This window comes from Castanea sativa, chromosome 3 (assembly GCF_040712315.1).
Source record: "Castanea sativa cultivar Marrone di Chiusa Pesio chromosome 3, ASM4071231v1".
NCBI classification, from domain to species: Eukaryota; Viridiplantae; Streptophyta; class Magnoliopsida; order Fagales; family Fagaceae; genus Castanea; species Castanea sativa.
The window spans coordinates 22,508,476-22,521,347 of NC_134015.1; the positions used below are offsets into that span (position 1 = coordinate 22,508,476).

Consider the following 12,872-nt stretch of genomic DNA (forward strand, 5'->3'; position numbering starts at 1 on the left):
AAAATGAAAATCAACTCCATCATTGCCACCATAAGTTTTATTATAAAATTCGTAGCCATTTATTTTCACTCATTCAAGTGAAAACCTTTACATCTTATATACAGTTAATTGATTTCGCAGCTTTAAAATATGGACAATTTAATCGATAAAATAATTTATTTTTAAAATATTTTTCTTTAAATAAGTGTTATTTAAAATATTTTATGTTAGTTGCAATGAAGTTTAAGAAAAGACTTTAGGCTAGGTCCAAAAGGTTTTGTAACAATTTCTATGTCAACATGCAATTTGTCACAAATGTCAAGTATACTAGTAGCACAACAATTGATTAAAAATGAACATGAGACAAGGATCCAAAATAATACTCTATCATATTAAAGTACCTATTTTAAATGTTTTTAAAATGATGTTGGTATAAATAGGGTAAAAAAATAATCATACTAGAGCATATGTACTTCAAATCATTCTGCTAGTTATTTATGAAAAGACATCATATATGATCAAAGTTAGTATGGAAGTTACTACTCATAAAATTTCATTTACAAAGAAGAAAAAACAATGTTAAAACTACAAAAATTTACACAACTTTTACCACAACTTGCCACATGGTAAGTTGTAAGTGATGAGAATGTGAATCCACATGGATCTACCACTTTTTTCCCACCACTCAAAACTCGCCACATGGAGAGTTATGGCAAAAGTTGTATAAATTTTTGTGGACTCACCATTATTTCTTTACTACTTACAACTCGTCTAATGGCAAGTTTATGAAAAAAGTTGTGAAGTTTTTGCTGTCTTAGCATTTTCCAACAAGAAAACTCAACAAATAATATGGATTCTTGAAAATTATGACAAGACATTTGAGTTGGAGCCAAAAGAATAAAGTAACTCAATTATGTTAAATGTTACGAATGAAATATATGTATTAATTCGACAATAAGTAAAGAATTGGGTTAAATGGTATGACATTTCCCTAAACATATTAGTTAGAAAGTTATTTAAAATAGTGAATTTTGATAGAGAAATATTTATTATAAATTAAGGGTTGTCCTTTCAAATCAATGTCCATTTGTCAGGATTTCAAGCTAACAAAGAGTTATTATGAATTGTATAAGTAATAATGCTAAGAACACAAAAACTTACACAATTTTTGGCATAATTCGTCACATTGTGAGTTGTGAGTGATGGAGGTGTAGACCCACCACTTTTTTTCCAACACTCACAGTTTTTCATGTGGTGAATTGTGGCAAAAAATGTGTAATTTTTTATGATCTTTGCATTTTTCAAGAAGAAAACTCAACAAAAATAAAATGGATTCTTGACAATTATGACAAGACATTTAAATTGGAGTCAAAAGAATAATGTAACTCAATTATGTTAAATGTATGACTTATGAATAGAACATGGTTGTTGCACATATTTTGTGGTTTGAGGTTTTGAAATGCTAAGAATTAGCTTTAGCAAACCAGATACCAATGCTCTTACACGAAAGAATTTAGGGCATTTTTATATATGGGGCTTGGAACTCTTTCGACACATTACGATGATGATTTCTTGGTCTTTTTATTTGTTTGAGGTTGATTGAAATGACCAATGATTAGTGCATCTACCCATGAAGCAAGGTGATTACTCACAACCCACATCACAAGGTCAGTTGAGGTGATTTATGGGCCCTTTATGTGAATAGAATTTGTTGTCTGCGCTTTCTTGTAGTCAAGCACATTAAATGATGATCAATAAATTAAAGTTTTGGGGTCCATTTGGTTGAAAGAGGAAAAAAGTGAGAGAATACAAAATTGTGGGAGGATAGAAAAAATTTTAATTTTTCTCATTTTTGTTTGGTTGAGAGTGAAAAAGTTGAGGAATAGAAAAAGTGAATTTGTATAAATTGACTTATATACCATTGTTAAAAAATGATGCACAATTAAAAAAAAAAAAGTAACAATCAAGCAAAAAAAAAAAGCAATCACCTAAATTTATTAAAAAAATAAAAATCATGTCTATTTAAACAAAAGAAAAAAAGATAAGAGAAAAGAAAAGAAGAAAATCAAAACAAAAACTCCATGCCAAAGCTCCAAGAAATCAAAAGAAAAAAAAAGGGGGGGGGGGGGACCCAATATTAAAAAACGATAGACACATTAAGCCAAAGGCTATTAAAAAAAAGCAGCAGCAACAACATTAAGCCCATGTGCAAGTTGCATATGGGTATTTTTGTCATTCAGCCATCATATTTTCCTCTACCAAGTTTTCTCTCTATTTTGGGAAGAAAACTTTTTGGTAGGCCTAAAGAGAAAATACTTTGACCTACCATTTATTTTCCTTCCTCCCCACCCAACCAAACACACTACAAAAAAGTTTTTCTTCTTATTTTCTCTCCAAAATTTTCCATCTACTCTATTTCACCTCTAAACAAACACACCCTTTAGTAGTGAGACTTCTTGGGAAAGCCACATGCAAACCTTTGAGATCCCTAACCTACAAACTAGATCAAAACAAGAATGGGCATCTATTACCACCCCATTTTCCCTTCTAGAAGTCAATTATCAGTTGTTCACAAAAACTAAGAAAAATCCAAAAATTGAAAACAACCTTAATTCCACCCAAGATGCAAAACGTGGCCGTAAAACCCACTCAAACACCTCCACTTTGCTAAATTTGGTCAAATATGGGGAGTTCCAAAGCAAAGTATGTAGTTTGACCAACAATTCGATCATTCAATTAAAGCGATTCTAGTCCTAATGTGTGGTTAATCCCAATCCTTGAAATTGATAATTGGATTGCCAAAATTGAATGTAAAAGGAACAAAATGTCACAAAAATGAGAAAAGCCTCTAGAATTGGAATCCTAATCCCAACTGAATTTAGGGTTTAATCAAAACCTAACCAAATGATCTCCAAATTGTGCAAAATTGCATATCTTTGGAAAGCTTGCACAATAAAATTTATCATATTCAACCCCAAACAACCAATTTATCAGAAAACTCACAAAAATCACACACAATGAACCCCTCGAAAATACTTTAGGAGACTTCTAACTCTGAAAATTGTACAAAACGCTCCAACCAAAGTACATTAAAAAAAAAAAAAAAAACCCATGTGTAATAGGCTTTCCAATGGCATATGGCATGCTCAATTTCAAGTTCAATAAGGCCTCCATGCTAATGCATGCACTTTCACTACCAAAAAAAAAAAAATTATGACACCAATTTCTCGGAGTCATAACTTTTCACACCAACCTCTGAATAACTCAAACTTGGTGTCATTGGAAATATGATTTTATTAAATTTCCAATGGTAACATAGTTTTCCTATATTGAGTCCCAAAATGCCCTCAGAAGTAAGGGGCAAAAATAGGAAAGCATGTATAACTAGGCCCTCCTATCCCTCTGTTTGGGCATCAAGCATCGAAGCAAGCCTTTCCATGCCTAAAACTTCCTAGCTTCAGTTTTCTTTCTTTTGAGTAGTTTGGGAGTCTCATAGAGTTCATCCAGGGTTGTAGGATATATGATTGATTGACATCAACAGATTGCTATTGTCAAACGTCTTTCGACTAAGAACTCTATGGGGGTTACTATCAAACCACCAAAGTAGGTAGGTGGTGGTTTTCTAGGAGTTCTTCCAGGATAGTAGCATGTCTAATTCATTAGCATCAATGAATTACTACTTAGAGAGTCTCACGACTAAGAACTTCATAAAGATATTACTCACTAGAGCTTTGAGTAAATGGGATTGAACTCTACCGAAATACTGCCACAATGTTGTTGGCACGCTGTTTGCTACACATCCATCATGTTGTTGTTTTATGATCAAGCAGCCGAGTAGCCGTTGTCTATTTAAACAATACATCGCTCTCAAACCCCTCTCCTATAACATAGCTATGCATACATCCTTCATAATCATATAAACCAATGCAAAAATCATATCAAAATTCTGGTTTCTAATTTTTCACCCAAGAAAAAAAATTCTTCACTTTATATTTTTAAAGTGTAGAAATTTTGTCCCAAATTTTACTTTGTTCCTTGTTTCATGGTTTTTCACTAAAACCATCATTTTCCAAACATAGTAACTTTATCCAAAATTCTGCTTTGATCCTAGTTTCTTGATTTTCCACAAAATCATGATTTTTTAAATTTTCCAAATGCAAAAATTCTATCCAAAATTCTGATTTGATCCAGGTTTCTTGAAATCTCACTAAAAAAAACTTTATTTTTAAATAATTTACAAAATACAAAAATGCTATCCAACATTCTACCTTAATTTTGATTTCCTGATTTTTTTTTTCGCAAAAAATAATAAATTTCCGAAGAAAAAAAATCGAGTGTAGAAATTCTGTCCAAATTTCTGCTTTGATCCTGGGTTCTTGATTTTCCACTAAAAATCATAATTTTCAAATGTAGAAATTATATCTAAATTGTGACTAAACCTTGGTTTTGTTGATTTCCACTAAGAAAATATTTTAAGCTTTTATAACCCAATATTTTTGAAAATTGAACTTTGGTTTTGGTTGCCCTTTTTCACTCTTGCAAAATTCCTGCTCTAGTTTGCACATTTCAAAAACCAATGTTTTGCAAACTTATACCCTAGTTTTAAGGTTTTCCTAAGGCAGCTCTACAGCTAGCCCAGGGGGTTCAAATGAACCCCTTAACCTGGCCAAAAAAACAAAAATTATATATATTTAATTTTTTTTTTGACCCCCTAAAATAAAATTTTGAACATCCTAATCCTAAATTCTTTTTAATCCCAACTAAAATAAGTTTGAATATAATCATTTCCGTGCTACTTCCACAATATTTTTTTCACAATAATTTTATAATAAAGGTTAAGTGGCAAGTTTTAATTAGCTTTTATTTGGACCACAATTGACATCACTTTTTTACATATCTTTGTTGTGAAAGTGTTGCGTTAGTAGTTCTACTCTTAAAATTGCTCATTCGTTAAAAATAATAATAATAATAAACTTTCTCTCCGGACTTTGGCTTACTTTGTCGTTGACCACGGAATGAAACTGTTTTTCCCAGCATTAATTTTCTTCTTCATTAACAAAAAATTACACCACTTTTAGTGCCAAGAAAAAAAGCAAGAAATTTCACCGCCTACACAACCAACTTATCTGTATCTACATTTGTGATCTTTTCCTTATTCTCTCTATCTCTCTTTCTCCCTTCTATATTTTCTTTCTATATAATCAAGTAGTTTGTTAAGGGCTCTATAGCTTTCTAAGTCCAAAAAATCTTTTAATGCTTGCTCCAATTCCAAGAGAATGACCACTTGTATGGTTAAAATGTCGTACACTTCAAACGTAAAAACTTATATTAATTACTATTTTTTTCTTAGTTTCACGCTTATAATATATTTTTATTCAATTGATATTACATATAAATATAATAAATTTATTATTAATTTGACAAAAATGTATGATTAATTATTTTATTATATTTATTTATGTATCCAGTGACTATTTTTTATTCACTTTAAATTATTAATAATTTTTTTAAACTATTGTGCAATATAGTTGTATAGTATACTAAATTGTATTTGGAATACTATTTTAGATTATTATATATAATATGAAAGTTGTATATATATAAATATATATATATATATATATATATATATATAGAGGAAAAAAAAAATTAATCATTTTATTTTTTACTCTCCACAACAAATTCCTAGCTCCAACACTACTAACCTCCCTAGAAAAAAAATCCTAGAGCCGCAATGGGGTCTTCCTTTTCAAAAACCTCATTAGCAAGTGAGATCACAAGGATGTCTCCCTTTATGTGATTGACTAGTTCAAACCTCATCAAAAGATGGACTGCATCATTTACCATAGAACGATGAGATCTTGATAATGGCTAGGACCCCCTCCAAACATGTCTGCAATGGGTGCCATTAACATTTCGAGTCCATCTTAACATCATCCCCTTATTAGTCACAGGTTTTACAAAACGATTTTTAAACTAAAATCAATTTTGTTCTTTCTCTGAAATCAAAACCATAATATCAAGTTTTGTGTATTATTCTTAATGCATGAATTATAATGGAAACATATGCCCCCTAAGATTGAGCAAGTATTTTGTTTATAGCATTGCATATCGGGTTGCACTTTTCTCCACCGTAGCTTAGTGCTTGTGGCGGTGTCGGAACAGGCTCAGAGAGAACCAACCGACTTGAAAGCTTCATGAATTGGGGAATCGAGCGAAGGAGTTAGTATCGGAGTATCTTGATGCTTCAGGTTGCATTGAGTCAAAAAATTCCCCCGGTTCAGTTTATGGAGATGGCAGAAGTTTGGCAACACGACGTGCAATAATGTTTGCTAAGGAGCTGAGTTTGTTCAATGTCAAAATAGAGGGAGATAGCTCACGGGTGATCAAGATTAACGCCTTGACTGGTGTGAGGAGATGCAGCACTTTGTTTGGGCACGTGACAGATGAGTGTCGGAGTTTAGGCGCTACTCTTCGGTTTTGCAAGTTCCAGCATGTTCAAAGGAAGGAAATAAATTAGCTTACACCTTAGTTAGAAGAGCAGTTTTATCTGCAGAAATGAATGTATGAGTGGAATCTCTACCTAATGATTGAATGTATTCCAATCAGATTTAGTTCAATAAAATTTACTTACCTTTATATATATATATATATAAAACGTGTCGACAAACAATAACTAATTCACTAAAAAATTAAATAAAAGACATGTCTGCACAACTAATCTACTAAAAAATCAAAAATATGTATTAGTGAGTAGTTATTTTTGCACACATATTTTGTTTATTAGATTTTCATACATATAAAATAGTATCATCTAATACAAAATACTTTTTTCCATATGGAGTAAATATGTAATGAATATATTGGTGTGTAACTGTAATTTCTGTGAAGATTAAATCATAACATTTGTTATGGCTGTTTACAGTTTTTACCAATTTTTAATCAACATGTGCTCTCTCTTGCAACGTGATATTTATATATACATGTTTGGGTTCAAGTTACCTTGGAGTCGCTCTAAATAATGATATATAACCCAATGACTTACTATTCAATTCATATTATAGATTATATCTTACCTGGTGTACTAAATTTTCTCCATTTGCTCTTCACAACTAATCAATCTTGAACCGCGTCCAGTTTGTGGGTTTCCAATATTTTTTTCTACCAGATCAACCGAAAGGAAGATGACATCGATTAACACATGCAAAAGAATAGATTGAGTCACTGAGGGCTCATTTGATTTGGCCATGACTCAGTTTTTATAATTCAAACTCAAAACTCATAACTTATAACCCAAACCTCACTTTATCTCAAAAACTTCAAAATTCTTTTTTGGTCACATAACTCAATCACATCACTCACCTTTTACCATCATAACTCATATTTTGGAAACTGAAACCATCAGAATTCTGATTTCAGTTTCCATTATCCATCACTCAAATTTTTGAGTGATAAAAACATCATCCAAAAACTAAGCCAAACAAGATTTTTTTAGTGAGACCCACGCGTTTTGAAAACTCGGTGATGAAAACTGAGTAATATCACTCAAAATCATGGTGATCCAAACAAACCTGAGACATTGTATTCAACCAAAATCTTTTTAAATAAAAATGAGTGTCATGGCTGCTACAACACATTTTGGTTCAAGTTACACTTGGCGTAACTCTAAATAATGATATATCATCCAATAACTTATTATAATCATATTATAGATTATATCTTCCTTGGTGTACTAAATTTTCTCCATTTGCTCTTCATAGCTAATCAATCTTGAACCGTGTCCAGTACTCCAGTTTGTGGGTTTCCAATATTTTGTTTCTACCAGATTGACTGGAAGGAATAAGACATCGGTAATCACGCAAAAAAGAATAGATTAAGGGTCCGTTTGGATACAACTGAAAATTGAAAACTGAAAATATTGTATCAAAATAATTTTTAAATGTGTGAATAGTACCGCAGGTCCCATTTAAAAAAAATGAAAAGTGCGTGTATTATTTATGAACAGTGCATAAACAGTACCTACATAGTGATGAATAGTACTGCTTGTCGCTTGTTGAAACCTGTGCACAGAAGAAAAAAAAAAAGATAAAAAAGGGCTGAAAACGTTGTACACTAGACGCGTTCAACTATCCAAACGAAGCCTGAGTCACTGAGACATTGTATTCAGCCAAAATCTTTTTAAATAAAATTTAAAAAAAAAAAAAAAAAAAGAGTCAAGCATGATTGCTTTATGACACGCAAAACAAGTACTGTTCACATTTAGTTAATTTCTTCCTTAACAAACTAGGAATACTCCTATATAAACCCAGGACTTTTGTCCCACACCTCAACAAAAACATCTTTAGAACTCTCTCAAATTCTCTTTCAGCCTTTTTCCTTTCAACAACATATACATTTGTCATGTCTTCATCAAACCCAAGTGCTCCCCAAAAGTATGCCAACGCGCAACCCCCAGGGCAGGTTCAGTCTAGTGCTCTGGTACCTTGGTCCACTGGCCTCTGTGACTGCTACGATGATGTCAAAAATTGTAAGAAATTTAACCCTTTCGGCATGTGTCATAAAATATATATGAATCTTATGATCTCCAATAAATCTAGAGTCACCAAATATTTCATAACAAATATATTATCTATAGATATGATAGATGTTTAATGGTAGATAATAAAATCGTATGAATAATATATAGCATGGTTTTGAAATCCAGACAGGACCGTACGGTCTGACCCGGTTAACCGGAAATAATTCAGTCAGTGAACCTTAAGAACCGCGGTTGAACCGTCCAGTTTTTAAAACCGTAGACGGTTCTTGAAATTTCAAGCCAAAACTTAAAAAAAATGGAAGAAAAGAGAAGAAAAAGGTATTTATAGCACCTTCTCACCATTTTTAAGAAAAAAATAAATCAAAACAAAGAACTAAAATGAAAATAGTAGTATAAGAATATATAACCACTACGAAAAACGGGGTCTAAAGCCGCGTTTCAAAAACGCGGCTATAGCCTATAGCCGTGTTTTCTAGAGCCGCGTTTACTTAAGCGGCGCAGCAATAGCCCCTGTGGGTCTATAGCCGCATTTTTACAACCGCGGCTAAATATTGGACCTAAAGCCGCGTTGTGTAACCACGGCTATAATCTGAGACCTATAGCCGCGTTTTTCAAAAATGCGGCTATAGGTTTTTTTAAAAACCAAAAAAAAAAATTTCTAGGTGTTTTTTTTCCCCAAGAAATTCAAAATTCAAACCAAAAATAAAATTCAAAATTAAACGGAAACCCAGAAAATTCAAAATCAAATACAAACCCAAAAATTTCAAAATCAAACACAACATACTCACAATACAAACACACCCAAAAAATTCAAAATCAAACACAACATACTAACAATACAACCACAATTTGCTCCAAAATATAAGAACACAGACCCATGAATCTCCTCTCCTTCAACAAAGCCAACCCAAATCTAACACTAAAACCATTCAAGTACAAGCTCAGAAACAAACCCATTTAAACATAAACACAATATCAGGGACACAAAAGCACAAATTCAAAATTTTTAGCATTTTCTCCATTTTCTTACTAACTAAACATAAAATAACAAAAAAAAAAAAAAAAACTAGATCTATAGAAAAATCAGTGACTGAGATGAAGAAAAAAAAGAAGAAGTAGCTGGAAAGAAACAAAGAAAAAAAAAAAACAAAAAAGAGTTGTGTTGGAGTGAAGAAGGAAAAAAAAATGTCGTGACTTGCAAAAGAAAGGAACAAAAAAAAAAGAAAGAAAAAAGATGAAAAAAAAAAAAAAAACCCTGAAGATTTAGTGAAAAAAAAAAAAAAAAAAAAAACTTATACTGAAAGTGGGGGTAGGTGAGGCTGTAGGTGGGAAAAGGGGGCACGTGGGAAGTTTAAGTGTTTTTTTTTTTTTTTTTTTGTGAGCCACGTTTCTGAAAACACAGCCAGATTTTTATTTTAAGAAAAATTTTTCGACTGAGGAGGACCTATAGCCGTGTTTTTAAAAACGCGGCTATAGGTCCCCCTATGGCTGCTTTTCTAAGCGCAGCTCCAAGCCCCTTTTTTTAAAAAAAATTCATTCAGTTGGAGCTGCATTTTAGAACGCAGCTCTAAGCCCCACTTTAAAAAAAAATTATTCGACTGGAGCTGCGTTTGAAAACGCAGCTAGAGGGGGACCTATAGCCGCGTTTTCGAAAAACGCGGCTATAGATTATATCTATAGCTGTGTTTCTTAAAAATGCGACTATAAATCAGCTATAACTGCTTTTTTTTATAAACGCGGCTATAACTCGCGTTGTTTGTAGTGAACTCACCGATAATCTGCCTCAACAAGCCACCAGATCCAAAACTTTGGTCCTTATCGTCCACTGCAGCCTTTAATCGATGACTGGCAATCAGATTTCTCCAAATCAATGCACAGTGGCACTGAGACTCTTTCTCCCTTACTTGGACCATTGTGTTTTCTTTTCTTTTGCTGAGATTTTTTTGGGTTGATGAATGGTCCGTTTGGATAGAACTTATTGCTGAAAACTGAAAACACTGTAGCAAAATAATTTTTAAATGTGTGAATAGTACCGTGGGACCCATTTTTAATGAAAAAGTTGTTAAAAAGTGAAATTTATGGGTTCATGAACAGTGCACAAATGCACTGTTCATGAAAAATTAGTCAACAATTATGGCTGAAAAAAAAAGAAAAAAAAAGAAAAAAAAAGCTCAAAACACAAACGCAGCAATAAAAACTGTATCCAAACGGGCAAGAAGTCTTTTTCTATTTGGTAACGGCGTTGTTTATAGCCTAGTAAATAACGTCAGTCAAGTCTATCTTCTTGCCCGCTGTATACCACTGTACCAATCTCTGTTTTGGCCACATAATTTGTTTATAGCTCAGTGTACCAGTCAAATCTCTGTCTTTTCCCTTACAAAAAAAAATCTCTTTCTTTTAATTTAATTTATCATATTTAGTTTTTAGCTTGGTTGATATACGTCTATTACAATACCACTGTACCACTACTGCCATAGTAGGCAGTAGCTTTAGGAGCTTTAGGCTTCATCAAGCCTCCTTTTTAATGTTTTAATAATATTTTATATTAGATTTAAATTTGATAACAGTGGTGGTTTTCTATTTAATTAATTTTTTTAATTATCTATTTTTTTTTCTTTAGTTACTTCTATAATGATCTTAGTAAATTAACTAATTTTTATAATAAGTAAATCAACTATGATATTTTTACCCAAAAAAAATTACTATAATATTTCTATATACTTATATATTAATTTATTTATTATGTTTGCTTAGATTTAATATTTCTTATTTGTTTTATGAAAATTATAATATGAAAAATACATTTTTTTCATTTTTACTAATTTAATATTTTTATTTTTATTTAATTAATTATTAAACTAATTATGACATCATTATGGTTCAACTTCAGTTCAACCTCAACCTGACTTTAAAAATCTTGAACTTCTATTTTTCGACTCTATGACGGTCCCAATTTTAAAATCAACGGCTCTATGAACGGTCCCAATTTTAAAATCATGATATATAGGCCAATATAAGAATCAATACAAATTGATCAATTTAATAATTACTAAATTTGTTATGTAAAATAGTGTTCTCTTTTTTTTTTCTTTTTCTTTTTTTGCTGAAAATATTAGAAAATTGTATTCCAAGAGAGGAAAAATAATGTAAAATAGTGTGTCTACAACACTATTCTTAGAATTTACAAGCTCTTGTTTGTTGGTGTTATTGGTATTTTCCACAGGTTGCATAACATGTTGGTGCCCTTGTATTACTTTTGGACAAATTGCGGAGATTGTAGATAGAGGAACAACACGTAAGTTTGTATGCTGAGTTTGGTTTTAAGTATTGGGGTGATGGTGACGGTGATTGATGGGTGATTTGTATGTCTTGCAGCTTGTGCTGCTAGCGGAGGACTGTATACATTAATTAATCTGTTGACTGGTTGTGCATTTTTGTACTCATGCTGCTATCGCACCAAAATGAGGCGGCAGTACAAGTTGGAGGAGAGCTGTTGTGGAGGAGTGGGGGAGTGGGGGATTGCATGGTTCATTTCTGCTGTGAGCAATGTGCCCTGTGTCAAGAGTACCGTGAGCTCAAACACCAAGGTTTCAACCTCAGCATCGGTAAAAGCAACCTTCCTTTCTCTCTCCCACACCACACACACGCTGTTTGATATATAGAATATTTTTTCGGGGTTATTAAATTCTTGCTGGTTATTTTTAATATGGTATTCTTTTTTATTGTTTAGGATGGCAAGGAAATGTCGAGCAACGGACCAAGGGAGTGATGACTGCAACGGCTCCTGGGATCCAAGGAGGCATGAATCGATAGAGTGCATCATATTTTTATTTTTGTTGTTGATTAAACCAGTAATCTGAGTGCTAAAGATTATGGGGGGGGTGTTTGATAGAGTAATTTAAATTATGTTGTTTGGGTATTTTTGATATACGTGTGTGTGAGAGAGTATGTGAAAATATGTGTAATGTTGTTTAAAATGTGAATTATTGTGTTAAAACTCACATGCCAAACAAGTTTTATATTGTCTTCCAGTTTGTAACACTAAAATTTTTACATACATAAAGTCCACAAGGTGTTTTATTTGAGTTGATTTTTTTATGTGTGTTAAATATGCAATATAATGAAAAAGTATTAGCTATTGAATAATGCTACGGTACTTGTATCAAAATTTAATAATTAGTTGCAAACTCGTACTATACACGAAACCTACATGTTTGTGTAATTAATTAAAATAATTTTATAAAATTTTAAATTGATTATGAAAGTGCATTATTGCATAAATTACTTATATTTAACTTCAATTAGTGTTACAATTTCATGAAAAAGCCATTACTTGAATGTACTATTAAATAAC

At 32.0% G+C, this 12,872-nt stretch overlaps 1 pseudogene; it reads left to right on the forward strand.

Annotated features, from left to right (window-relative positions):
• Positions 1-8,379: 8,379 nt before the first annotated feature.
• Positions 8,380-12,331, forward strand: LOC142628683 (protein PLANT CADMIUM RESISTANCE 2-like; annotated as a pseudogene).
• Positions 12,332-12,872: the final 541 nt, after the last annotated feature.